General features: G+C 52.7%; 1 protein-coding gene across 2 annotated transcripts in view; it reads left to right on the top strand.

Annotated features, from left to right (window-relative positions):
- PRKAG2 (protein kinase AMP-activated non-catalytic subunit gamma 2) overlaps nt 1–27,020 on the top strand; it is a 284,850-nt gene that overhangs the window by 142,145 nt on the left and 115,685 nt on the right. The window lies entirely within an intron of this gene.

Below are 27,020 nucleotides of genomic sequence, written 5' to 3'. Positions count from 1 at the left end.
GCCTTATGCTTAATAGGGCCTCCGGGCCTAGTTGTTGAGGGAGAGAGCAGGAATCCGCTGTGGATGAGAAACCCCTGGTCACCTGGCAGGCTCGGAGCTCGGAGCTGCGAAGGCAGAGGGCAACAGGCAGCCCTTTCAGACTCAAGAGGCTGATGCAGAAAAGAGAGAGGATGCAAGTTCTTAAACAGAAAGGGGTGGGGGAGGGGAGGGGGAGTGCCAGCCCGCGCTCAGATCTGGTGAGCGAGAACTGGAAAATCCCACTGGGAAGTCAGCCTTGGACTTCGTGGAAGGGGGTCCCATTGGGCCTGGTGTCAGTTGGAGCTCTTAGCCACAGGCCTAGAAATGAGTTCTAGCTTGTTTAAGTGGACCCCCCAAAATGTATTAAAGGGTATTGAGTAGCTCACAGAATCCCAGGGATGCAAAGAACCAGGCTAGGTGTTCCCAAGAAGTGCCCAAAGTCCAGAGCAGGGACACTGGACTCCCACACAGCGCTGGACGTGGACACCATGACCCCGTGCCAGGCCCTGGACGTACCAGCAGGACTTTTGCACTGCTATGGACTGAATTGTGTCCCCCCCCCCCTCCAAATTCATTTGTTGAAGCTCTAACCTTTAATGTAACTGTATTTGAAGATAAGGCTCTTGGGGGATAATTAAGGTTAAATGAGGTCAGAGCATGGAAACCTAATCCCATAGGATGGGTGGCCTTATAACAAGAGGAAGAGAGAGAGATTTCTCTCAGCAGAACTTGACCATGTTGGTACCTTGATCTTGGACTTTCCAGCCTCAGGGAAGCGGGAAGATAAATTTCTGTTGTTCACTCCACGCAGTCTGTGGTGTTGTGTTGTGGCAGCCCAAGCAGACAAAGACAGCCACCCATCTCCGGAAACCAGGGGATCCTGCTTTGCCCCTACTTCTGTGCAACAGGTGCTGAGTCTGGCCCAGGACGTCCACCCATCAGTCCAGGTCCCATGGGGGCTTGCCATCGCAGCCCCTGGGGGGCTGGGAAAGTGAGTTTTTGAGCCCCTCTCCCATTCTAGAGACCAAGCGTAGCGAAGATTTGACAGATGCTGGGTGGGCAAAAGAACTGACAAAGCCCTCCCAACATCAGGGCAGTGGACTTGAGGGAGGTCTCCAGAAAGGTTGAGACCAGCTGCCAGGAGACATCGCCCATGTGGTAATACTTCTTGGTAAGTCACCAAGTCTCAGGATGGGTGATTAGCTTTGTAGGCTAAAAAAAAAAACCCCACTATTTTCAGCACACCAAGAACAGATCTATTTCTTGGTTCATAAAAACGATCCAGAGCTAAGGTTTTCTCATCTCCGTGGCACAGATAATGGGCACGTGTGTGGACCAGCATACGAACACCAGCACTCTACCAGCTGGGTGACACAGCGAACCAGTCCAACGGCTGCAGGGGGATTGCAAGGATGATCTGGAGCGGGGCCGAAGCCCGGCCACCCTTCCCATAGACCGTGTGTGGAAGGGTGTTTGTAGCTCCCTGCTTTGTGCCCTTGGATGACCGTTTTCCCACCATTCTCTTCTCTTGGAGTTTCTCCAAAAAGTTTCTTCTTATTAAGTTAGAGTAAACTATTATTTCTGTCTCCCTCCAGATGACCCAGGTCACTCTGAGTGGAGTTATGGGTGCTCCCAAACTCTTAAGCCGTAATAATCACAGCCTCTTGGGTAACTCTCATCAATGGTTAATGACGTCTTCTTTTATGTTTTTCAAAACTTAACTTTATAAGCGCAACCTCGTTCCTTCTTTTGTTTCCCCAGATTCTTACGGGGCATGTCACTGCTGCTCTTGCTTACTGCCAACACTTATTTCTAGAAAAGGTTACAGAGGCTAAAGGTGTAACCACTGTCCCACCCCACACCCCGAACCCCACCCGGCTCAGTATGTGCCCTCACCTGCCCCATAGAAGTGCACATCTTTGAGTCAGTTGCTTGCCTCAGATCTACATGTTTTCTGAAGTGTTTAGAAACTGTTTTCCTTAGAGGAATTCAGACCACTAACTGCTAGAATTTTATTAATCTCTATGCCTTGCAAAATGAATTTCTGTGGAGTCACATTATAGTCTCGGTTATGCCTAAGCCTCAGTTTCCACATCAGCATAATGGGAAACATGCCCCCCATCTGCCTTTGTTATTATTATGCACCTGTTACGTGCAGGACTGGGCTGCATTCAGGTTGTGCTTGGTGGGCTCTGGTGGTGTGAGCCCTGAGCTGATGAGACCAGGGCTGGTGGGCTCAGTCCCCATCTAGACAAGGTGGGCTTCCTCTGCCCAGCCCCCTGCTTCTCTAATGAACGCCCCGGCACACAAAAGGGGCTGGAATGACATGGCATTCTTACCAGACGAAGGTCTCTATCTGTTCCCTTGGCAAACGTACTCAACATCTAACAGTAAACGCTTCCACAGGTATCTTTCTTCGATCTCTGAGTTAAAGGACAAGGAAACCGTGGGTTTAGTGTCATGTCTGACCCCTGGGGGTTAATATCAACCTGGCTTGTGTGTTGTTTGTTTCTCTGTTGGTCAGTGGCCCTAAACAGATATGCATACGGCTCTACCTTGGCCCCAAGAGATGGCTAGGCTCATGGATTTGGATGAAGCTCTCCCTAGGAAGCCCTTGCAAAATCTCCATCTTGGTGTCCATTTTCCTTGGCGCTTGGAAGCCAAACATAAGCGAAGAATGTTAATAACAGCATTGGGTGTTTAATGAGCATTTACTGTGTGTCTGGCACTTTTCTTACACTGTCTTCTTTACTCCTCACAACGCCACTCTAATATCTATATTTAGATGGAGATATGAGCTGAGAAAAAAGAGACTTGTTCGAGTTACTCGGCTAGTAAATGGCAGAGCAGGGACCCAAGGCCAGGATTCTCTACCCACACCAGTAAATCGTTCTCTGTCAATGAGAATCCTCTAGGGGATGGATGGGGAAAAGTACAGATTCTTGAACTTGACCCCCTAAATTGTGATATACTTGGTCTGGGGTGGGGTCCAGGAGTTTGCATTTTTTTTAATAAATAAATTTATTTATGTATTTATTTATTTATTTTTGGCTGCATTGTGTCTTCGTTGCTGCGCGCAGGCTTTCTCTAGTTGCAGCGAGCGGGGGCTACTCTTCCTTGCGGTACATGGGCTTCTCATTGCGGTGACTTCTCTTGTGGAGCATGGGCTCTAGGCGTGTGGGCTTCAGTAGTTGTGGCACGTGGGCTCAGTAGTTGTGGCGCACGGGCATCGTTGCTCTGTGGCATGTGGGATCTTCCCGGACCAGAGCTCGAACCTGTGTCCCCTGCATTGCAGGCGGATTCTTAACCACCACGCCACCAGGGAAGTCCCAGGAGTTTGCATTTTTGACAAGACTTCTAAGTGATTCCAATGCAGGTGTTGGAGTGACGACACTTACATACCGTCTTCATGAGTTGGTGGTTGTTGACACTGGGTGATGGGAAAGTGGAATGTCATGATTCTGTTCTACTTGTCAATGTGTTTAAATTTTCATACCAAAAAGTAAAAAAAAACTGCACTGCACACATGCAAGAGACCTGGCAACGCGTCCTTTAAAAAACTGCTAATTCACAGCCTGGCTTGCAAGCCAGAGGTGTGTCCTGAGAGACCAGAATTAAAGGATCAAGGCTGCCTTGGTAAGGGAGGGATCAGAGCAAAAGACAACAAAGTCCGCAATTCCCTCCACTCCCAGAAGACAGTTTAGGGCATGTAGATTTGCAAACTAGCCTATCTGGTTTCTGAAATGTCAGATTCAGAACTCTTTCTTCACTGACACCCCACCCCCAGTCCTTCTGGGATTTTTGCACTTGAGTCTTCCTTCTCCGGGTTCAACATATTTTGTTATCCTGCCTTGATTTAAATATCCGGCCACAGAAAGGAGAAATTGGAAACCTCTTCCGCTCCAAAGGAAGGTCCATTCAGCAGGGCGGAGAGTGTTTGTAGAGGGAAGACCCAAAGCAGCTTGCTCCCCCTCCCCCGTGGCCTGAACACAAGGACACCCCATAAATACAGTTTGCTTTGGATGCTGGGAATCTGCTGAAAATACCCTGTACCCAAACGAGTGATGGAAAATGTAAATGCAAGTGGAACGAATTTGCAGGGTAGAGCATTTTTCTTCTCTGAATCATCAAGCTGTATGTAAACCTCCACAAAAGATACAGATTGAGGTAGGAGAACCTTGTCACACCTTCTGTTGGCAGTTGGACCCCAACTGAGCGTGTGGTTGACCCTGGTTGTAGATGCTCACCATCAAGTCCCATTTTTGGCGACAGGAGCCTAATTTTCCCCGGGCTCCCCTCCTGCAGCCGGCAGCCCTGGGAACTGTCTCTTGAGTCAGGCCAGCGGGCACCTCCCACCCACCAGCCCTAGGGTTGGTTCATGGGGGGAATGGGGACTGTCTCCCAGCAGACCGGAAGAAGCCATTTGCATCACTGGCAGGAATGGGGAGAGAGATCCCATTCTTTTTTTTTTTTTTTTTTTTTAATTAATTTTAATTTTCACTATGCAAGTATTCATATTTATTTTTGAAAAAGATAAATACTGGTAAGAGCAAAAGGAAAATAATTTTTTAAATCACCTGTAAATACAGAGATGACTATTTTAATTCTATTCATTTGCCTCTAGTATATTTAATATAGTTATAATTGTCTAACAGATCACATATCTATATATCATATATGTTAAATACTATAAATAAATACACTTATTTTTACGAAAGTAGAGATACCACATACAGTTTTCTGTAACTTCTTTTTTTCTCTTAACACATATTATGAGCATGTTCCATATCAAACACATAAATTTACATAATTTTAAATGTGACATAATACTTTATTATATACATCAGTAATAACATCTTTAAAGTCCTTTTATAGTAAATTTCAATTATTTCATTTTTTTCTGTTGTAAATAATATTGTGACCAACATCCTTAACATTTGTCTGTTTGGAACAGACAGATCCCATTCTTGTTCATTCACGGCAGAGCTGGCAGAGCAGTGGGGGGTGCCAGGGGACATGTGAGGGTGAGGAGTCCTGTTACAGCATGTGACAGGCAGGCTTCGGAGGAAGGCCCAGTCCCCATGGCCAGTGCAACCCTGACACTGGATCTCCCCAGCTGCCCGTCACCTGAGAGGCAGCCCAGCCCCTGGGTCGGGGAGAACATCACCCCAGGAGACAGCACCAGGAAGTCTCAAGGCTGCCGCCAGCCCTGGGTCCCCTCAGAGAAGGTAGGGCTTCTGGGGTGAGGGGGCCAAACCCAACCAGTGGCTCTCACGCCACCAACACTTAACCTGTGTCCCACGTTCACTGGGTCACCGCCAGGCTGAGGTGAGGAAGAGTCCTCGGATATGCGGATTTCTAGAATGTAGACGAGAATCCACAGACAGGCCAGTGGCTCTCATGAAAAGCGCATCTGATGTTTTCATCTCCTCTCGGGCACACTAACAAGTAGTCCTCGATTTCTGTTTAAACATTTCTAGTGATGGGTAACTCGTTCATTCGGCAAAGATTTATTAAATATCCGCAGGTTACCTTTCCTATGCCTCAGTTGGATTATCTATAAGATGGAGGTTAGAATAACCACCTCGGTTTTGGGAATTAAGTGAATAGTCTTAAAGTGTTTAAATATGTTAGCCGTTGAATATTAGCGCACATATTTTCTGCAGTGCGTATACTGATGTGCTCAGTAATTACTAACTGGGAAATTGATGTTAAAATGTCATTGTCATTTTTGCTCTCTGGCTTTGGTTCATCCTTCTAGACTCTTGACTGCTCTTTGGGGCCCCAAGGTAAATGCTTTTCCTCCTGAAAGCCCTTCTGAAATGGGAAGCAGCCGTCGAGTCCCCCACGCATGCACTCAGTGTCACATGCCCTGGTCCCCGGGGCCCAGAACTGAGTGTCACTTGCCTGCTGGGCTCGGATCAGAGCAGAGAAGTGCTGTTTGCAGATCTCCTGTGGGGTGCTGGGTTTAGTTGGTGCCCAAGGCTCCGCTGGCTCACTGGGTGGCCACGTCGCCCTCTTGGCTTCCGGGGAGCTTGAGTTACTGGCATCACTGAGAACGTCCAGTGACTTTTTTTTTTTTTTTTTTTGGCCAGGATTCTTTATTTATTTATTTATTTATTTATTTATGGCTGTGTTGGGTCTTCATTTCTGTGCGAGGGCTTTCTCTAGTTGTGGCAAGCGGGGGCCACTCTTCATCGCGGTGCGTGGGCCTCTCATTATCGCGGCCTCCCTTGTTGCGGAGCACAGGCTCCAGACGCGCAGGCTCAGTAATTGTGGCTCACGGGCCTAGCTGCTCCGCGGCATGTGGGATCCTCCCAGACCAGGGCTCGAACCCGTGTCCCCTGCATTGGCAGGCAGACTCTCAACCACTGCGCCACCAGGGAAGCCCCTCCAGTGTCTTTTTCATGCTCAATTTCCCTGTAGAATTTGCCATGGTAGTCAGACATTTCACCTCTCTTCTGCTCACTGCCAGCATCTCCTGGATAATATTGGTGTAAAAACAGGGAAATAATGTTCAATGGGAAGAGTGTCTGCTCACTGACTCTGTGGTGAGGTGGAAAGGTGATACCTGTGATACTACACCTGGCCTGGCTTCCTCACCTGGCTGACTCAGTAACTTAAAATCTGTCATTACAAAGGCACTCCCCTGCTAAAAAGAGATGATTATAGAATTAAAACATTTATGCCCCTTGGAAAGTATTTATATTCTCCCGTCTCTATTTCCTTGGCTCTCCTTAGAGGCAGGCAGGCCTCAGATTGTGGTAGGAGGACACAGAGGCAACGGAGCACCTCACGGAACAGTTTTGCTGAGGGTGAGCCTAGATGCCAGTAGTTACTAGAATTCTGAGCTCGTTAATTAGTCCTGTCTCTTAAAAAAAAAAAAGAAGAACATCCATCCTACTTTCCCTTCACAATATTGGACAGTAGTTGGCTACATGGAGAGCGTGAGCGGAAAAGCAATTTGAGTTCTGGAGCCAGGTAGTCCTGGGTTCAAGTCCAGCTCAGCCCAGTGACCTTGAGTAAATAACCCCATCTCTTCCTACTGTGGTATCCCAACTTCACAGTGGAGGCAGCTCCGTGCTGTGTGACAGGTGATGGCCGGAGTCATGTCCCAGGGTGTGTTTGCGGGGCCTTGCCAAGGTTGATGCTCTGTACATTGTTCCTCCACGCCCTTACCCCACCCTTTTAGGGTGTGGTGAGAGTTTTCTTGCTTAATATGACCCCGTTCGCTGTCAGGGCTTCCCATGCCCTTGGGCCACTGCTGCCCCGAGCCTGGGCTCTGCATTGGCCCCTGGCCGGCCCGCCTGGAGCCCTGTGTTGCCCTGGGCCCCGGTCACTGGCTGGCCTTGTCTAATCTGGCTCCTGGTCAGGCGCTCGGTCCTCTGTGTGCCCTGCGTTTCCCACCGCGGGGGCTCGGGAACCTCTTCCAGGGCCCGCCCCAGCCCTCGGGCTCCCAGGGCGCAGGCTGACAGGGTTGGGTGGGGTGGTCAGGGCTGAGCTTGTTCGCCTCTCAGCATCCCCACCGAGCAGAGAGCATTTGGCCTGTGCGTTTCCGCTGCTTTCCCCCGCGAGGCAATGGCCCCATCCACCCTCCACCTCCTCCAGCCTTGGGGATCCTTGGGAGGCTGGCACGCGAGCAGGGGGCGCATGAGTGAGTTTCTCAGAAGGTCACTCAATGGTCCCGCAGAGCAGCGGGGGCTTCTCCAGCCACTGGTCAGGATGAGGGACCCTGGAAATGTGGTAGCAGCAGTACGCCCGCTACGCTGCCCCACGATGCCTACTGATGACCCCCAAGGATTGGCCCCATCAGGGTCGAGCGGACATTGCTGTTACTCCCCGGACAAAGCCCCTCCAGCCTGGGAAGAGTCTGAGAGAGGGGGGCTGGGTTTCAGAGACGTGACCCTGTCGTTACCCAGGTGCGTGAGCTTGTCCTCTGACCGACGCTCAGCGTTCTGGGTGAGTGAACAACCCTTGGTCCCTCCCTGAGTTTTGCCTGGTGAAACAGAGTGCTTGCAGGGCTGGAGCTCCCTGGGCGGCTGCAGGTGGCAGGGACCTTGTTCGTGTGTCCTGAGGCAGAGGCAGGGCTGAGCCTGACAGCCGCATCCTCCCTGTAGGTAGACGCCTCTGGGGGGTGTATTCAAGCGCCCTGCACCTTGCAGTCCTGGCCCAGAGGCCAAGGGAACCACAGTGGCCTCAGGCTCAGGTCTGAGCAGTGTAAACAACGGCCAGAGCATGTTCTGGAGGCAGCCTGCAGGGACATTGGCTTAAGCTGCTGTCACTGCCACAGCTAACGCTCCGCTCCGGCGAAGCAGGTTTGCATCTTTCTTGTGAACGCATATCTTGGAAGCAAGTGGGGAAGGCTTCAGCCAATGACATTATAAAACCAGTTTGCCTTCCAGGGTGCGTCTTAGCGAAGCAGATCGCTGGCTGTTGCACACACTCTGGCCCCTGTTTTCCCCTTGGTGTCCTCCTGGACTCAACCTTTACAGTTTATCAGTGTCCCTCATGGGACGATGCTCTGACCCTTTCAGGACCTGTTTCATGGCCTGGGGGCGCTAGTGAGGGGACATTTGGAGGATCTCACTGGATAAAGGCAGGGCAAGGGGGGAGCCTGACTTCCAGGTCCAGGGCCGTGAACAGGTTTTCCGGCTCCCTCACCTCTAACTACTCATTCCCTCCCACAAGGAAGCCTTGGTTTCTCCTTTGGTGCCCCGGGGCCAAGAGGCAGAGAGGCCAGTGGCTCAGAGCCCGGACTCGGGGGCCAGACGGCATGGGTTCACCGCAGCTCTGACTCTCACCAGCTTGGTGCCTCGGGAAAGTCATGTGATCTCCCGGTACCTTGCTTCCTCATCTCTCAGGGGCCACAGAGCCTCCCTCAAGGGGTGTGGTGAGATTAAATCAGCTACTGTTTGTAGATCGCCCCAAACAATGCCTGATACAGAATAGCCACTTAATACAAGGGCTGGGGAATATGCCCTTTCTCATCAGTGAGTTTTCAGAAGAACTGATGCTTGCCCTTCGAGTAAAGCATTCTAATCGCATCTTTCTAGGATACGCATCCCTGACCATCCAGGCAGCATCCCCCGCACGCTCTCGTGAACCTTCTTTGCATGCCTCCGCAACACCACTGTGGGTGGCCGGGGCTCAGCCTGCACTGCCCTGGGTCTCCCGCAGGCAGCTTCCCTCCAGTGTCCCCGGGGCCCCCCTCATACACTGCAGCCGGGACACCAGCTAGGACAGGCCAGGTGGCAGCCTTGTGGCAAGAGCAAATGCGCCGCACAGGCCCAAGGACTCCGGCTGCACCAGGCACACTGTGGCATCACAACCCGCCGTCACAGCTGGGGCTGCAGGAAGGTAGGGGGCCCAGGGTGTGACTACTGGGGAGATTGCTAAGTCACACCCTGTCCCTGGTCCCCTACTGATGGCATAGGTCATTTTCAGTGGTTTGTAGTTTGCTCTATCAGTTGTGTCCCTGGGCGTCATTGGGAAGGCCTTAATTGGCTTGGAGAAATGGGGCCTTTGACACGGCTTGGTGGTTGAAGCTGCCTGTGAGCAGGGGCTCCCCTTGTCTGATCCAAACCCATTTGGGCTGGTTTTCCCTCTGATGGGGAGCTGCAGCCCCGGGTCACACTGACACTGGCTAAATAGTTTGGTATTGCACCTTTCACTCCAAGGCAAGGTGCCGTCTGTTTCTGACCTGCCTGACAAGGCAGTTCCACGGACCTTGTTTCATCTTTACCCTGATCAGCATGACTCAGGAGACCCAGGCTCCAAGCCTGAAGTCCTACCTTCAGTGACCCTGATCTTGGGAGTCAGGGGGCACAGCCCTAAGCTGGTGTGTGCAGCTGTCCAGTAAAGAGGCAATAGGGGAGGTGGTGTTGGAGGCCAGCCCTGTCCCTGAGACCCGTGTGGGCCTGAAGCCGACTTAGAGCATGCCCCAGGAGAACAGGCAGACCTGCGGCTCTTGCTTTAACCCGGGATGGGCCCCAGAGCCTGGGCACTCAGACAGAGATGGAAATTCACCCAACTCCTTAGAAGCTCCAGGAGGACCTCAGGGAGCTGATCTTTTGGACCATAGGATTGTTTTCTTTCTGGGCCCTTGTAAAAACTGACTGCACTGACTCTCACACCCCCTTCTCTCTGAAAAGTCCCGGTTTCTCTTCCTGGGCCTGCAGCTGCTCAGCTGCCTGGGCACAGCCTTGTGCCATGTCCCCTTACGTAAGAAAGCAAATCAAGAGCTGGCCTGACGGGGACACGTGCCTCCTAAGTCAGGCTCCCAGATCGGCTGAGCTTAGGAGTCGTGGACAACTTCCCCCTCCGTCCCTGCCGGACAGAGAGACACGGCCTCACCCAGGGAGATCACAGCGCAGCACGATAAAGCCGCAAAACAATCTTTCGTGCATTCATAACATCGTATTAGGTACCCGTGTGTACCGACCCAGCCCCCTCACTGCCTGTCTCCCTAAGGAGTGTCTGTCAGGGACAGCTGGGCTGCAGCAGGAATGCACCCGACGGTCCCCAGGGCCAGCGCTGTGTGATGGACGGTGTTGGCAGGGGATGCTGCTCTGTGTTCAGTCTGCTGGACTAATCCTGTTTGGGGCTTAGTGCTCGACAACCAACTTTACCAGCAGGATTAACTTCTGATTCTTGTACATCTGTTTGTGTGTGTGTGTGTGTGTGTGTGTGTGTGTGTGTGTTATGACCAGACTGAGAAAAGGGAACAAACACAATAATTTGGGCCCTTCTCTTATCAGCAGGAACGAGAAGGAAACCTGACATCCTGCTCGGACTCTGATACCAGCAGCTTGATAAGAGAACAGTTCATCCTGTATTTCATCCTGGGCCTCTGCTCGGGCAGCTGAAAGTACATCCCAGTTGCCTTTACGTTTTATCAGAACCTTGAGAAATTCTCATTGACCTGCCCATCATCAGAAATGAGTCTGGCATGTGGCTGGTCGATTCAGCGGTGTATCTTACGGTAGATAGTATCTGATACTCGAAAAAAAAAACCCTCGTTCAGCTCAGGGTTCTTTGTTTCCTGTCGCTGAGGCTGCCAGGGGTAGGGCTGTTGGGCACTAACTGGGCATGCTATGTCTGCTGAGTCCTAGGTTTGCGGGTTGGTCAGCCTTGGGTTCAAAACCTGGTCCCCACCACTCCCCGGCCTTACTCCTACTGTGCTTTTCTGACCAGTAACATCCCTCCCCACCCCACCCCCCAAGCCTTGGCATCCCTGGATACAGAGGGATAAATACCTCCCTCACACATGGTGCTGGGCTCCCTTAGATGAGATGTGTAGCCCAGCACAATGCAGAGGTTCCACAAATGCTCCAATGCTAGGCTCCTCCCCTGTTTTCCTCTCCTGTGAGGTTTTTGTGCTGAATACAAACCTCAAATAAAGGCAAGCAGCACCCCGCCCAGAGAAAGTGTGCATGCCTTTTGTGAACACGTGTATGAATGTTCAGATGGCATCATTTGTAATAGTCCCAATGGAGAAACTCCCCAGATGCCCACAGCAGTCGAAATCATAAATACACTGCAGTAAGCTCACATGATGGAACGTTCTGGAGCAACGTGAATAAACAGTCTACAGCCACGTGCAGCAAGTGTGGTAAACCTCACAAATAATACGAGCAAGAGGAGCCCGATGTAAAAGAATATAAAACACAAAACAGGCAAGACTCGTATATGATGTTAGAATCATGATTATCTTCAGCGGTGGGTGGTGCCTCCGAGGGGCTTCTGGGACCTGATACCATTCTGTTCCTTAACTGAGAGCTGCTTCCATGGATGCACTCACTTTGTGCAAATTCATCCAGTCGTACACTCAAGATTGGTACATTTTTCTGCATTATGCTCCAATAAAATGTTTATTTATTTATTTATTTATTTATTTTTGGCTGCGTTGGGTCTTCGTTGCTGCACGTGGGCTTTCTCTTGTTGCGGCGAGCGGGGGCCACTCTTCATTGCGGTGCGCGGGCTTCTCATTGCGGTGGCTTCTCTTGTTCCAGAGCATGGCCTCTAGGTGCGCGGGCTTCAGTAGTTGTGACACGCAGGCTCAGTAGTTGTGGCACACGGGCTCTAGAGCGCAGGCTCAGTAGTTGTGGCGCACCGGCTTAGTTGCTCCGCGGCATGTGGGATCTTCCCAGACCAGGGCTCGAACCTGTGTCCCCTGCATTGGCAGGTGGATTCTTAACCACTGCGCCACCAGGGAAGTCCCTAAAACATTTTTTAAAACCACTAGCAGCAAGATGATATGAGAGGAGGAACGCTATCGAGTTCATTTCATCGATAATACAGACGGAGGAGAGTGGGGGAGCCGTCAACTCCTGGGGCCGGAGCTGGGAGCAGAATTGCTGCTGTCCAGGCCGGAGATGCTGGCAGGTTGAGAACACTGATTTATTTGCCCATTGGTAAAATAAGTTGGAAACACACCGGAAAAGCAGCTGGGGAGTTCTGCAAACAGATTTTCTTGCTTAGAGCAGCTGCAGAGGGTTATTCATCATGGCAGAGAAGAGCCACTTTTTCCCTTTCCCTTCTGTGCCTCTGGTACCCACTGATGAGTGAGTCAAAGAACTTGAAATGGCATTAAAGAAGGATGAGCTGCTCTTAGCGATTGTGAGCGACTGGAAGGGAGGGCAGGGTGGGCAGGGGTCTTTCTGCCCGGGGTTCCCTTTCTCTTTGGGCAAACTGGTGCATGCTTCACTGGAGGGAGAAAACAGGTCCAGGGAGAAATGAGTGGTGCCAAGGACGTGTAAGGATCCTTGGAGGCAAAACTGTGCCATTGGCAGCTGGACATCCACTTTACTTTGTTCCAGTTCTCCGACTGTAACCTCCAGCTTCTGGCCTTGGGGGCTCATCTGCAGTCCTGAACTTGAGGCCCTCCCAGGATACCTCTGGTCTCTGGTCCTCCCCTCCTTACCATCATCCCACTCCCCCAATCACATCGCTCATCCTTCACATGATCATAATTAATTCATGCTATACTGTCTTATCCAATAATTTGGATATTTTAACTTGGGGTTCTTGGGACTGTGAATGCTCCATCCTGAGGACTAAGTTATTAGCAGGTGATTGTTAAAGTTCAGAGTTGCATTTGTCTGTGCACAGAGTGGATATGGTGTGCCCTTGATGGGCTTACTAGCAGATGAGGAGAGAAATCAAACCTATATAAGAGATAAGTTAGACGAGCAGATGGGAACACAACTGGCGAGCCTTCAGGAATGGGCTCATTGTGTGGATCTGGTTGTTGGGTTCAGGGTGGACCTGCACCCCAGCCTATCCCCTGTCAGCATTGATGAAGACTCTGGCTGAAATGTCAAGGTCTACTTTCTCACGTCAAGGAGGAGAGCCAATGAGTGCCTTTGGATTTCCCTTTGACAATGCGGGAGGGGGAGTGGTCTCCCTCCCTTTTGAAGGACAGGGACCCAGGGATATTGGGAATATGAAAGACGAGCTCGGGCTGACCCAACAAAAGTTGACTTTTTCTGAAAATTGAACTGTTAATCGTTGTGTCTTTCTTATTACAAAGGCATGTTTTAGAACAACGCTGTCCAATAGAACTTTGTGCAAAATGGAAGTGTTCTACATCTGTGCTGTCCAATATGGTAGCCACTGGCCGCCACAAATATGGACAGTGCACCTGTTTCTGGGGTTGCTGTAACAAAACACCACAAACCGGGTGGCTTAAAGCAACAGGAATTTGTCTCTCATGGTTCTGGAGGCTGGAAGTCTAAAATCAAGGTGTCAGAAGGTCGGCTCCTATTATAGGCTCTGAGGGAGAATCTTCCAGGCCTGTGTCCCAGCGTCTGGCAGTTGTTAGTGTTCCTTGGCTTGCAGCTGCCTCATTCCCATCTCCGCCTCCATCCTCACATGGCATCCTCCCCTGCGTATCTGTATCCAGATTTCCCCCTTCCTATAAGGACACCAGTCATATTGGATTAGGGCCCAGCCTAATGACCTCATTTTAACTGGATTATCTCTGTAAAGACCATAGGGTCCCCATAAGGTCACAGTCACAGGTTTTGGGGGCTTAGAACTTCAACATATCCTTTTGGGGGACACAGTTCAACCCGTAGCAGCAATGAGGAACTGAACATTTGACTTTATTTAATTATAAATGTAAACATCCACCCGTGGCTAGTGACCGGCTCCTGGGCAGCCCAGCTGCAGACTCTGGAGGGAGAATTTGGATAATTCCGCATTTCGCTTCAGAGCCACCCTTGGCCCAGCGACCGCTCCAGCGGGTGTCACCTGCTGGCTCCAGTGAGGCTTCTTCCCTGGGCAGCAGCCCCCGAGGGCTGGGCGAGGGGAAGGGGCCCGACTAATCCCTGGCCGATGAGGATGCCAAGAGCCGGCGCTCTGAGGGGCGATGCCAGGCTGCTGCTCCTCAGACCGCATTCCGAGCCGGGGTCTCAAAATCCAAGCTCCACGAGGACCGGCCACTTCTCTTTTGCCCGTTGTCTCCAGCACCCGGCACTGAGCCTACCCTAGACGATGCTTAATTCACTCAGTTTAAAAGATTGGGGTGCCAGAGAGAGGGCTGCTAAAAGTCCCCTCCCATTCCCCTTTGGGGGAAAGAAAATATTTTGCAATGACTTATTCAATGACCTCTTTCCTACTAAATATTAAGACAGAGGCCACATCGCTCCGAACTGCATTGTAAGATATCAGTGGGACTATTTTATGCATCTCGGATGCAGCAAACTATCGGCAGGCATGGCAATCTCCTTTTGGGGCTTCCTGTTTTTGCAGTTTGCGGGCAGTACTTTGTGACAGATGATGGCAGCCGACCGCTATCCCCCTCCACCACCCTCTTGCTTCCCCCCCCCCCCCAATTTATCTAATCCTCATCGTTGGCAAAGACCAGCCTCGTCCAAGAGCCACGTCCTCACCGCGCCTACAGCACTGCTGTGTTTGCTCTGCTGTGTACCAGCCTCCTTATCTTATCTTACTTTCATTTATTTATGAATACCTTTTCTTTTTCCAAAAAGGATTTATGCATACTTGATCACATTCTTGCCCTGTGGCTTAATGGGCTCGTACATTTCTTTCTGTCTCCTCAGCCCGTCCCATTATCCCAAGCACAGGCTCTCTGGCTCGCGCCTTTTTATCCCCGTCCAAACACTTCGCTGTGCAGTAGGTGCCTGGTGAATACTTAACCATCTCATTGATTGACTATTTCAAAGCAGGAATACTCTGAAAGGCCCCTTTGCCGTGTCTTAACTGAAAAATAAGCATCTCCAGCGGCAAGGGGGAAGCTCTTTATACCGGCCTCCTTCATGCTAAAGGCTGCCGGGACAATGAAAGGGAAATGTTTCTCCCCCGCCTCAACCCCAGTGCACCTGAGGCGCCCCCAGGCTCCTCGTGGTAAGCCTAGCTCCTCTTTCTCAGCAGGGGGCTGAGACCGTAACCTTGACCATAAGCACCCAGGCCAGTCTCCCCAAGATCTGCTGGGACTCCCCCAGCAGCAGCCTCGCCCAAGGGAGGAAAGCAAGCTTCGCGGGGGATTTTCTCTAGTCACCAGGCAGGACCTCTGCCCAGAGGTCTTCACTGCAGCCATATGCCCTCGTGGTAACTGTTCATTTGGCTTCTCAGCCGTCTCCTCCTAAAACGAGGGTGAGCTTTTCACAGCTGACACCCCAGCTATCAAGGGGGGACAGTTCGGCCCGAGGGGGAGGAGGGGATCAAGGTCAGAGAAAAAGGGGTGGCCTCAAACATCATCAGGGTGTTTAGGGGTACTGCTCAGGGTTGCTGGGAAGGCTGCTGCCTTGGAGGTTGTGTCCTTCTAACTGAAACTCTACCATTTAAGCTTGGTAGTCATTGCACTAGAGTGTGACTGGTTACAGGACCTTCCACAGAAGTGGGTTTTCCCAGGGACACAGACTGCATCTCTGGGTGCCTGGGGCGGGTAGGGGGGAGGCCAAGTTCCAGACATCCAGAGGCTTTCTCTCTCTCAGAGACAGGAATTTGCTTGGGTTCGCCTCAACCCTTTGCACCCCGCCTTCTCTATCCTGGTGCCCCTGGGCCTTTGTGTCTCGGAGGTGGAAAGGCTAGGCAGAGAGGGGGTCCAGTTTGGTGCTATTTCGGTGGCTCTGAGGTTCTGATCCGTCAGGACCTGCCGCCTGCCTTGGCCCGCCTGTCCCCTGGGTCCGGTCCTTGCTTTGCTGATGTTGGGGGCGGGGGCAGTGCCTGGACTTGTTTGGGTCCCACTGACCCAGATGTGATGGACCGCCTGCCCCACGGCCCCTCTTCCATCCGGCAGCTCCCCGAGGGCAGGTGCCTTTTTCTTCTCTCTCACCAAGAATCTGGAGCAAGTGGGCCAGAGGGAGGGGCTGGGCCTGCAGGGGGCAGCCAGCCGGGGCTCCAGCAGGCCTGGAGAAGAAGGCTGCCCTGGATGGGCCACTCACGGCGCTCCGCGGCCGCGCACCGAGCTGGGCGGCACTCGGGCCCCCTGCGGCCAGAGGACTAGCCAGCTCGGCCCGGAGCGGCCTGCTCCAGCCTCTTCCCTTCCCCTTTGGCTGCCCCTTCACCCAGCCTTTCCTCCCAGCCGTGTTCACTTCTCCCTGACTTGAAAGGAGAGGGAGGTTTGTCCCAGCCCTGCCTGCACCGGGATCTGGAACCTACTTTTCCGACTGGGGGTTTAAAACCTAAGACCCTGCATTTTTTAAAGTTTGATGCTGATGGGTGGGCGGTCGAGGGGGAGCCTTTTGTAACCTTTCGTAACTGGGGGGGTGATGGTTTTCAGTATTTAGGCAGGAAAAAGACATGCTTGTTCTGAGTCAGAGGAGGAATGATGACATTTGGCGCTGCATGATGCCCAGCAGGAGGCCCAGCCTGCAGACCAGTGACCGCAGCAGAGAAGAAGGCCTCGCCTTGTCTCCCCAAAGCCCCCTGCGTCCCCACCTGCCCAGGTCACCAGAGCAGCCACTTGGCCACGTCCACATAAGGTCCCATGGCATCATGCTGTCCCAGAGCCCCGCTGGGGGACCCTGCTGCCTCTCCGACACTGCAGGTTGCCACACGTGGCATTGAGAAGGCCCCAGGCGGGCTGTAGTTTTCTCTGAAAGCACCATTAGCTGTGGCTGAGGCTTGTCAGAGCCACACTCTGAATGGTAAAGAGCCAGGGGAAGAGGAGGAGGGGGGGAGGGAGGAGGGGGAGGAGGGGGAGGAGGGGAAGGGGAAGCGGAGGGGGTGGAGGAGGAGGAATTTGGGAACTGAAAGAGAACAAAGGCCTGTAGAGCCCCTGGCAGCCTTGGCAGGGGCTGGGAGGAAACCCTGATATGAGGCCAGACTCCTGGGCTTTCAGGGGCGTGCTGGGGACTCTAGCAGGCCAGGCTGGGCCCTGGTGCCGGCATCAAGCCCACGCCCTCCGGCCCCTGAAGAGCTGGCGTCGAGTGTGCCCAGGGTGGGGTCCACCTCCTCCGCCAGATGAACCCCCGACTATGTTGAGTCTGGCGGCTGCAATGCCTGTGGTTTCCATCCGTGTCCAGCGGACCGAAGCCCCCATGTGGGCCCACTCTGAAGGTCTGCACGCTGGGCTGAGGGCTAGGCCAGAGCCCGGGCTTGCAGTTTCTGCTCCGACCACCATGAAGAGAACAGCTTTCAGCACGCTTTGGGAGCTAAGCTAGCCTGTTCCCAGCGGAGGTATCCCATTCAAGAGTTCAAGTTTGATTCGTCCATTCCACTGATGGCTAAACTGAGGCTCAGCTTACACAGGAGCAGCCCTATGGGCAATAGAGCTGGAGTTTGCACTGAAGTTTTTGCAGAATGAGTTGAAAGAGGGCAGGGGCTGTGTTTCCCATCAGTGCCTTCGAAGTCCCCGGCACAGCGTCCAGCTCGACGCTGGCCCTCAGAGCCCCACGTGAACACGTGCCTGAGCGAACCCACAGAACGGCCTGTCCCCCACGCCCGCTGGGAAGGGCTTGTCCTCGCTGGGAGTCGCTCGAGTAATTCACACCGGGGCATCTGCCTTATCCTCCCCAGGAAGCTGGTAGGTGTTTTCTCAAATGGGTTTCTCGGGGAAAGGAAGGCAGAAGAGCACCGAAGGGGACGGTCTTCATGACTCCGTGGTCACGTCAGAGGGCGCAGGTTAAGCCGCGACATGGAAGAACAGGTGACCAGTGCTTTAATTTACACAGCACGGAGCCATCGGACTGGGCGCAGCGGCAGGCTCCGTGCCCCGGGGACACACCCCCCCACCCTCCCTCCCCCGGTTATGTCACCGCAGCAGCCTCACCGGGTGTCATGTAAATGTCACATGACCTTGGCAGGGCTGCCCAGCTAGCACGTCGGAAGCTTGGCTGCAGGAGGCCAGGACCGTCTGGCGCCTCCCTGGCCTCCCCCCACTGCCAGCCTGATGACCCGTTCCTGGTCCTGTGACCATGGCCTCACACGCACCCAGGGCCCGGAAGAAGGGACAGCCCTCGCGTGGGTTAAGACAGGCAGATTCTGACCAGCAGGGACAGTGGGGACGTCCCCACAGGGTCTTTAGGGACGGTGTGTGCATCACACACCCTGACCCCCTGTTCCGGTCCCTTCGCATCCTGCGTGAGGGGGCACGTGGAAGCCGGGCTATGGGGCTACGAGGAGGCTGCTGCCACCACAGGAAAGGGCCGTCGGAGACCTAGGAGGAGAAACAGAGCAGTAACAAAGCAATAGCAAAGCTGGGAGGGAATTTGAAAAGAAAGCACTCCGGGGTCTGGCCACGCACGGGACTCTTATTCAGCCTTAAAGAGGAATAAATTCTGACCCCTGCAACGACATGGAAGAACCCTGAGAGCGTTACGCTTGGTGAAAGAAACGAGCACGAAAGGACAAGCACTGGATGATCCCACTTGTATGAGGGACTAGAGAAGTCAGATCCACAGAAATGGAAGGTAGACGGTGGGTGTCAGGCCCGGGGAGGGGAGCAGGGAGACAGTGTTTCATGGGGACAGTTTCAGTTTGGGGAGATGAAAAAGTGGTGAAGAGTCCGCACTCCCACTGCAGGGGGCGCAGGTTCCATCTCTGGTCGGGGAACTAAGGTCCCGCATGCCGTTCGGTGCAGCCAATTAAAAAAAAAAAAAAAAATGGTTATGAGCCTGGATGGTGGTGGTGATGGTTACACAACAATGTAAATGTATTTAATGCCACTGCATTGAACATTTAAAAACGGTTCAGATGGTAGATTTTATGTTCTGTGTATTTTAGCACAATTAAAAGTAACTTTAAGAAAGGTTAGAGAGTTCTGATCCACAAATTATCTTTTTCAGAAAGTTCTACTAACGTATTTGTCAGCTGTTCATAAGTATTCATGTACTCGGCATACAGGTTTCTAAACAAAACCAAACCACAATTTTTAGAAGCAGAAAGAAATAAGAAGCAGAAAGAAATAATAAGGTAAGCCCTGAAGGTGTGCAGATGCACGGGACCCTCTGCAGGCCTGGAAGGGCTGTGTGGACAGAGCAGGCAAAGGGGGGCTCGCGGGAGAGACGGGAGCCTGGGAGGAGAGGTGCGCATTTCCACTCCTGCAGAAGCTGCTCTGGGCCAGCAGCCACCTGGCGAGGGCCTCGCCCTTGCGTCTTTGCTCTGGAACCCCCGTGTGGCCCTAGGAGAAGAGCCCCGGGGCCTCCTGCACTGGCCCTGGGCTTTTCTGGGAGCTCAGTCCTACCGGGAGCCCCGCAAAGAAGACGTCCCTTGTTGGGGCCACAGTGCTGCCCTGGGCGAGGCGTGGAATGTGAGGCCTGCCTCTCCTGCCGGCTCTGACCTTCCAGTTCTCTCCCACTGCCCTGCCTTCCCGGCAGCCTGTAGGGCGCAGGCTGGCACGCAGGGTGCTCCAGAGCCAACACCTCACTCTTTCCCCTGCTCAGCAGGACTGGCTCCAGCCTGTCTCCTGAGATGACCTTCAGGCCAGAGGGAGGGGTTTCCAGCTGCTATTTTTAATCGAGCAGGTCTTGGGCCAAGGTGGTGCTTCTGTTGGAAAGCTTAGGACTATCCCTCAGAGCCCACCCTGCATCCTTCAAGGTCCACAGGAGTTGGTACCCGGTGCCCCCCGCCCCATTAGCCTGGACCACACAGACAGCCTGTCAAACTCATGTTAGAGAACTTTCATGAACGATCGGGTTTATGGATGTAGAGTTTACACACAGTAAAATTCACCCTTTTTAGTGTACAGCTCTGTGAGTTTTGAGAAACGTATGTAATTGTATAATCACCACCACCATCAAGACAGGGAACAATTCCATCACCCCCAAATATTCCCTCAGGCCCCTTTACAGTCAACTTCTCCCCTGCTCCATTCTCAACCCCTGGCAGCCTATAATTTTTCCCTCCCCTATAATTTTGCTTTTTCCAGAATGTCATATAAATGAAAAAATCCAGTATATAGCCTTTTGGGTCTGGCTTCTTTCAGTTAGCAAAACGCATCTGTGAATCACCCACGTTGTTGCACGTATCAGTGGTTCTTTCCTTGTTATTACTGAGTAGCGTTCCATGGTATGGATGTACCAGTTTGTTTATTAATTCACCAGTTGAAGGACATTTGGGTGGTTTCCATTTTCGAACTATGAATAAAGCCGCTATAAACGTTTGCATGAGGCTTTTGTGTGAATAAGAGTTTTCATTTCTCTTATGAGTGGTATTGCCAGGTGATATGGTAAATGTATGTTTAACTTCATAGGAAACTGTCAAACTACTTCCCAAACTGGCTGCACCGTTTTGCGTTCCTACCAGCAGTGTGTGAGGGTTCCTGTTACTCCACATCCTCCCTAGCACTAAGTATGGTCAGTTTTTAAAAACATTTTCAGCTAGTCTAAGAGGTTTGTAGGGGTAGCTCATTGCAGTTTTAATGTGCAGATTCCTGATGATTAATGATGTTGAGTATCTTTTAGTGTGCCTGCCATCTGTATATCCTCTTTGGTGAAGTATCTATTTAATCTTCTGTCCACTTTTCTTTTTAATTGAATTATTTGTTCTCTTATTATGGAGTTTTGAGAGTTGTTTATATATTCCGGATACAAGTCCTTTATCACATATGGGTTTTGCAACTATTTTTCTCCCTGTCACTTGTCTTTTTTCCTTTCTTTAACAGTGTCTTTTAAAGAGCTTAAGTTTTAAATTTTGATGAATCCGATTTATTCATTTGTTCTTTTATGGACTGTGCTTTTGTTGAGCAGTTTGTTGAACAAAGGGGGTGCCATGTTAAGTCCTGCGAATATTTACTGAGGAGGGTCTGCGTGCCAGGCACCATGCACGCAGGGGGCACGGTGATAAATAAGACTCATTACCGCTCACACTCAGTGGAGGAGACGAGGTCTGTAAAGATGTAACGACAGCATACTGTAACTTCATAATGTCAGAAGGTGCACGGTACATAAAAAGGAAGAATAAAAAACACCAGAAACCAGTGAAGGCTTTACAAAAGAGGAACTTAGCCAGCAGTAGATGCTGAAGCTGTGGACTGAATCAGAAGATCAGTGGGGGAAAACCCGCTTCCCCAAGCACAGCATGTGAATCTCAGTTCTCACACACCGATTCTAGAAAGCCAGAGAGAAGATGACGTGGAGGCAGAGCGTGCTAACTGGGTACCACTGAGGCCGGGGACCCGGCCCTGCGCTTGCTTCTCTTCCCTGCACCCTCTGTGGCCCCCTCCTCGTGGCGTGTGTAGTAACTGCTCTCCTGCCAGCCTTGAGCCGGTTGGCCACGATTCACAGGGATGGCGCCTTTCAGGTAAAAATGACCTGGAGAAAGGGGAGCCTGGGGCATCAAAGAGATTGATCGAGCAGGTGAGGTACTTGGAAGGGGACCTGCACATAGGGGCTGCCTTCTCCCCATCCGTGAAACAAGCTCTGAGGGTGGTGGTTATTGTAGGTCGGCCTCGGGAAGGTGAGGAATTCTAGGCTTCCCGGAAAGACGGTCCCTTTTCCAGTTCCCTCTGGTGGATTTGTTACCAGGGAAAGTGCAGGAATGATGCTGTGATCTTTTAGAATGTCCTGAACTCCCAGAGCTGTTCTTGTGTTGCTGTTGTTTGAGGTTCTGGGTTGTCTTTAGAAGGACGCAGCCAGGACGTGTGTTTCCATCCTGAGATGCTTGGTTCCCTTCTGTCAGCAGCTTTCTTTCCTCCCCTCTTCCTCCTCCGTGGAGAGTCTACCCACTCATCCCTGGAGGTTGGGGGGTGCTCTCAGCCCCTCTGTCCGTGAGGCGGATGAGGAGAGCTGGGAGCTCAGACCAGCCCCATAGAAACAGCACCGGTGGCAGAGGCTCGGCCTGGATGCCCGCCCTGCTGGAGGCCACTCTGGTCTCACACATACCCGCCACCCATCTCACCGGCTCCTCACACCCAGAAGGCCTGGCGAGTGGTGTCAGGTGATGTGTTGAGTCAACAGAGCCATAGGAGAGCCCTCGTTGGAGTCCCGTGGCAGCGGCCGCCGCCAGCACCCCACGGAGGGGAGGGGAGGGGAGGGATGCCCGCTCTGGCCGGCAGCCACCTGGCCTGCTGGGCGCCCAGTGGGAGGCCAGAGCCGGGCATCACACTCACCCACAAACCGGCTCCCCGGCTCCAGGCCTCAGCCTCCTCCGCCTGCTGGGCAGAACGAGGCTTTCCAAAGTGGTGGTTTGCAAACGGCTCCCGGGCCCACAGGCCATCGTGCCTGGTAGGGAGGTGCGTTCCAGACGCCTTGGGGGCTGCACATCTGGAAATGACCGCACACACCGCGGGGAGGGGACGGGGGCTCGGAGCCCTTCCTAGATCCCCACGGCCCCTCCTCCCGCATACTGAGTCCAGCATGGAGAAGTGGGGAGGCTAAACAGCCCAGCCCAGAAGCCACCCAAAGGGGGGCCACCGAGCACGGCGGGCGGGACCGCACTCCACGAGCCAGGGGCGCCCGCAGTCCGTGCCAGGGCAGCTAGCATCAAGGGTTCTGAGTGGTTCCAACACACAAATTGCAGAGAGTGTAGGAATAACTCAAGGTACAATTTCAGATTTTAAAAAGTCCGCCCTGGGAGCTTCCGAGTGGCAGGTTTCCCTGTCAGCTGGAATAATAAACAGGTGATGGGCAGTGAACAACCAGGAATTCCAAGAGGGGCTGGAGACAGAGCAGGGAAAGCCACGGAGGGTTGGTGTCCCAGGCACAGAGAGGGGAGGCCCGGCTCAGAGCCCCTGGTCAGGCACAGAGAGGGGAGGCCCGGCTCAGAGCCCCTTTTCAGGCAGAGGCTCTGCTGACTCTTGAAGAGGCCCGGTCTTGCCCCTCCCTGTACAGAACTGTAGTCCCATCTCAGCAGGGCCAATTCCAAGTGTACCCTCAAACCAGATCCACCGATTCACACCACAGCGAGTACCAGCAGGCTGGCTTTGCCAGGACAATTTGCCTGGACGATGCTGTGTTACAAACAGGCATCTCAGAGAGATCAAGGTCAGAAAGACTTGTCTGAACTTGCATAGAAGCTAGTCCTGACCTAAGGGCACATCTGAGCAGCGCAGGCCACGAGGAGGGCTCCTGCCCAGAAATATTCGGGCCCCACCTGTGGCCAGTGTCAGAAAGCCTTTCCCCTGCCCCCGGGCACCTCGGCACCAGCAGCGAGTATGAAACTCCACGGCCTCCTGCTGAGTTAGTGTCCTTCCCTTATGTGCTCTCAGGAAATGACAGTCACCACACTGACGAGGGCAGACTCTCCTCCCCCTCTCCCAAACCCAGCATGTCTGAGTCAGGGCTGGCCACTACCCCCTCCACACTGCAGCCTGTGGGCGTATTTGGGGTGGCTGGCGGGCACGGGGAGAGGAGCCTGCAGGCAGTGGGGTGGGTACCCCGAGTGCCACCCTCCCAGCTCTGAGCCCACGCACCTGCCGTGCCCCCATGGGAACATGCGCTCTTTCCTCTCACCTACACAGACGGTCTCCTGCCCTGACACTCATGCTGGTGAGTCGGAGTCTGAACCCTCTCAGAGCTCAGGGAAGGTGCCCGCCTGGGGGTCTGAAGACCCGTGTCATTGCCGTGCATGGTCCAGCTTCCGTCCTAGCCGTTGCCCATGGGCCTGACACATCACCTCCCAGGGCCTGCGTTTCCTCCACTGTAAAATGAGGTCATGAAACATTTGTCCACTAAGGTCACCCACCACCGTTTCCACCGCTCCGATTCACTTGGTGGGAGCCACCCTGACTCTGTCACATTCGGCTGAATTAATCTGTGTGGCACCAGAGGATGCCTCTTACTTTTGTGATTCCACAGAGACCATCATCAGAGGGCACTGGCGTAGCTATTTCCCTTACATTGTCGAATCCTTAGCAAATTGTTTTTTAGAAACTGCTTTATATGGGAACCGATTGTTCTAGAATCTCTCCCTCTTACAAAGCCACTGAAGGTTTTTTTTTTTTTTTTTCTCGTCCCTTTGCGGAGGATTGCCTTTGAGTTTCCACATCAAAAGGCACATATGCTCTTATCTTTTGCTGTAGTGAAGTAACTAGTGTTACATTTGGGGGCCACGAAGCAGAACTCAGGCCTCCAGAGGAGCATGAAAAGGGCACAGCTCTTCTAAAGGCCAGGCAGACACCAGAGGCTGGACCAGACTGCTGGAACTGATCCAAAGTTACCGCTGTGAATGCCCACGACATTCCCCCCACCACTGTTTCTGTTTCGTTTTCTTTTGCCGATTTGCCCATGCAAAAATCGACACGCTAGAGCCAACTACTTAATAACTAGGTCCAGAATGCTGTTGGGTATACAAAGCCCTGTAAAACTGCAGCTTTTCCTGCATTCCTTCTAGGAGAATAACAACCTTAGAAAACGTCCTAAAAGAGTTTGTTTTCTTAGAAGAAAGAATTTTTCACCTACCACGTTACCATCATGCTTTGACTGACTCCAAATTGACTTCTGTCTCCAACAGATTTTGGATAGTTTCAATTATAAAAGATTGTAAAACAGACTCTTAGAGTCTATAAGCAAAACTTGCAGCCCCAAACCTTATTCCAAATTAATATATGAATTGAGAGTAAGCTCAAGTATGGCCAGAGCCAAAGTCATTGGATATAAAGTTATCCAGGCCCATTTCTGGAGAAGAGTCCAAAATCTCTACCCCTGAGAGAGGGGCCCTGGTGGAGTGGACGGGGTGGAGAGGACACCAGGAGAGCATCTTTTAGGAAATGGGTGATTCTGGAACATTCGGAGCAAGGTCTCAAAGCAGCCAGCTAGAAAGGAGCGGGGCCCTTGGGACGAGACGTAATTCAAGGGAGTCTCTGCGTGAGACTGTCATGGGCTGCAGGAAGAGTAGTTTCCATCAGAGGCCAGGCAGGGGGCTTGGAACTCAAAAAGAAGAGAATTTGCTCTCAAAGAAGGGAGCTGTGAGAGAGAGAGGGCTGAGGCCTCATTCCACGGGCCACGAAGAATGGGAACTAGAGTTACTTTAGAAGTCTCTTATCTGTAAAATGAGGAGGTTGGATTGAATGAATGGTTCCAAACTTGTCTGGCCACCTGTATCACCTGGGGAACTTCAGAAATGCAGGTTCCCAGGCTCTACCTCAGACCCACTCAACAGAATCCTTAGGACCTGAGACTGTATTCTCCGAGCTGCCCGGTGACCCTGCTCAGCCGGGTTTGAGAACTGTGGGCTGAGAGCCTCTCAGCTGACCGGATGACTCAGACGTCCTGCCCAGCGTGTTGGGTCAGACTCCAGGGATGGAGACGGGGGACTGCCCAGACCAAGGGTCTTGAGCAAAGCCTTCCCATGGGAAACGGAGGCAGAAAGTTATCCAAAGTTCAGTGGAAAAGTTATGGGGACTCTTCAGGGGTACTCTGCCCAGAGCCTCAGAGCAGACCACCACTGGGCTGGGACAGACCCAGGCCACACACGAGCCGTGCCGGGGGTGGATGGTCCAACCGTCCTCCTGAGCAAAGGAGAGTGCCTGCTTCTGTTGGCACCCAGGGAGACCCCAGCCCACAGAGGCTGGAGAAGTCTAGTTTCCCCTCGAGTAGAGTTCAAGCCCCCGAAAGTCCAGCTGCCACCGGACATGGGTGGTTCCTTAAAATCAAGAAGGACCTAGAAATCTAGCATTGAGCCTCAGACCTCAGGTCAAGCCTGTGCCCAGGATTCACCAGGGTCTCAGGTTTGGGCCCAAATTTCCTGATGATGCAGCTTCCTATTTAGACACTTAACTCACATTGCCTTTGTAGTTCCCAGGCTCCCGTAGGTTACTCTGAAAGACACCGCAGGGAGGAACGAGGCGGAGATTTCCTTTCCTTCCAGAGTTCCCACCTCAGGTTATTCCCCCCCCCCACCGCCTTGGCTGTCCTGCCCTGCTGAGTCAGTTGGCAGCTCCAGGCTAAATCTCACCCCATCAGGCAGCATGCATCATTCGGCGTGCTTGGTGGACACAGTGGTGAGCCTGTGGTCTGGGAATTCACAAAGAGGCACAGGGGCGCATCCGCGGGTGCCTCCACCTGTACCGTGATGGCGTGTCTGGAGTGTTGCAGACCTTCCTCCTGGACAGGGCCTGGCTCAGGCCAGCCACTCCTTGTCCTCGCCCCATCCTCTCTGGGCCTGAGTAATGGATGCTTGGACCGAGGCTGGTGAGGCCTCAGGGTGCTTGTGACCCTAGAATTGGATCTGCTGACCAGCTCTGGGGACCTGCCTCTGCACCTTTGGTCTCACTGACGTCAGCCCTGGGTGGGAACACAGTGGTGTCTGACGGACGTCAGCGGTGCACCTTTACATGAGGACCACTCTCCACAGGGCAGACCGGACCCCAGCATGTGCACACCCTGCTTGTCTTTCTTCTACTGCCTGGGGCCTTCTGTCCCTCCTAATATCCCTCTCTGTGGCATGGTCCCTTAGCAGCAGGGGTCCCTGCCTCTCCCTGGCTGGGGCATTTTGTCTGACACACGCTGTCTGTATCACCATCCTCCCATGACCCTCATCACCATCCCTCCAAAGTTAGGAACAATACCCACCCCCCCATCTCTGTGATGCGTAGTTAGTTGTTTTAAAAGCTGCATGTAAGCAAACCCCCATCCAGTGTAAATTGAAAATTTGTT

The sequence above is a fragment of the Eubalaena glacialis genome, chromosome 8 (assembly GCF_028564815.1).
Source record: "Eubalaena glacialis isolate mEubGla1 chromosome 8, mEubGla1.1.hap2.+ XY, whole genome shotgun sequence".
NCBI classification, from domain to species: domain Eukaryota; kingdom Metazoa; phylum Chordata; class Mammalia; order Artiodactyla; family Balaenidae; genus Eubalaena; species Eubalaena glacialis.
Note: the sequence above shows the minus strand (reverse complement) of the source record. Positions and strands in the feature narration are given on the sequence as shown.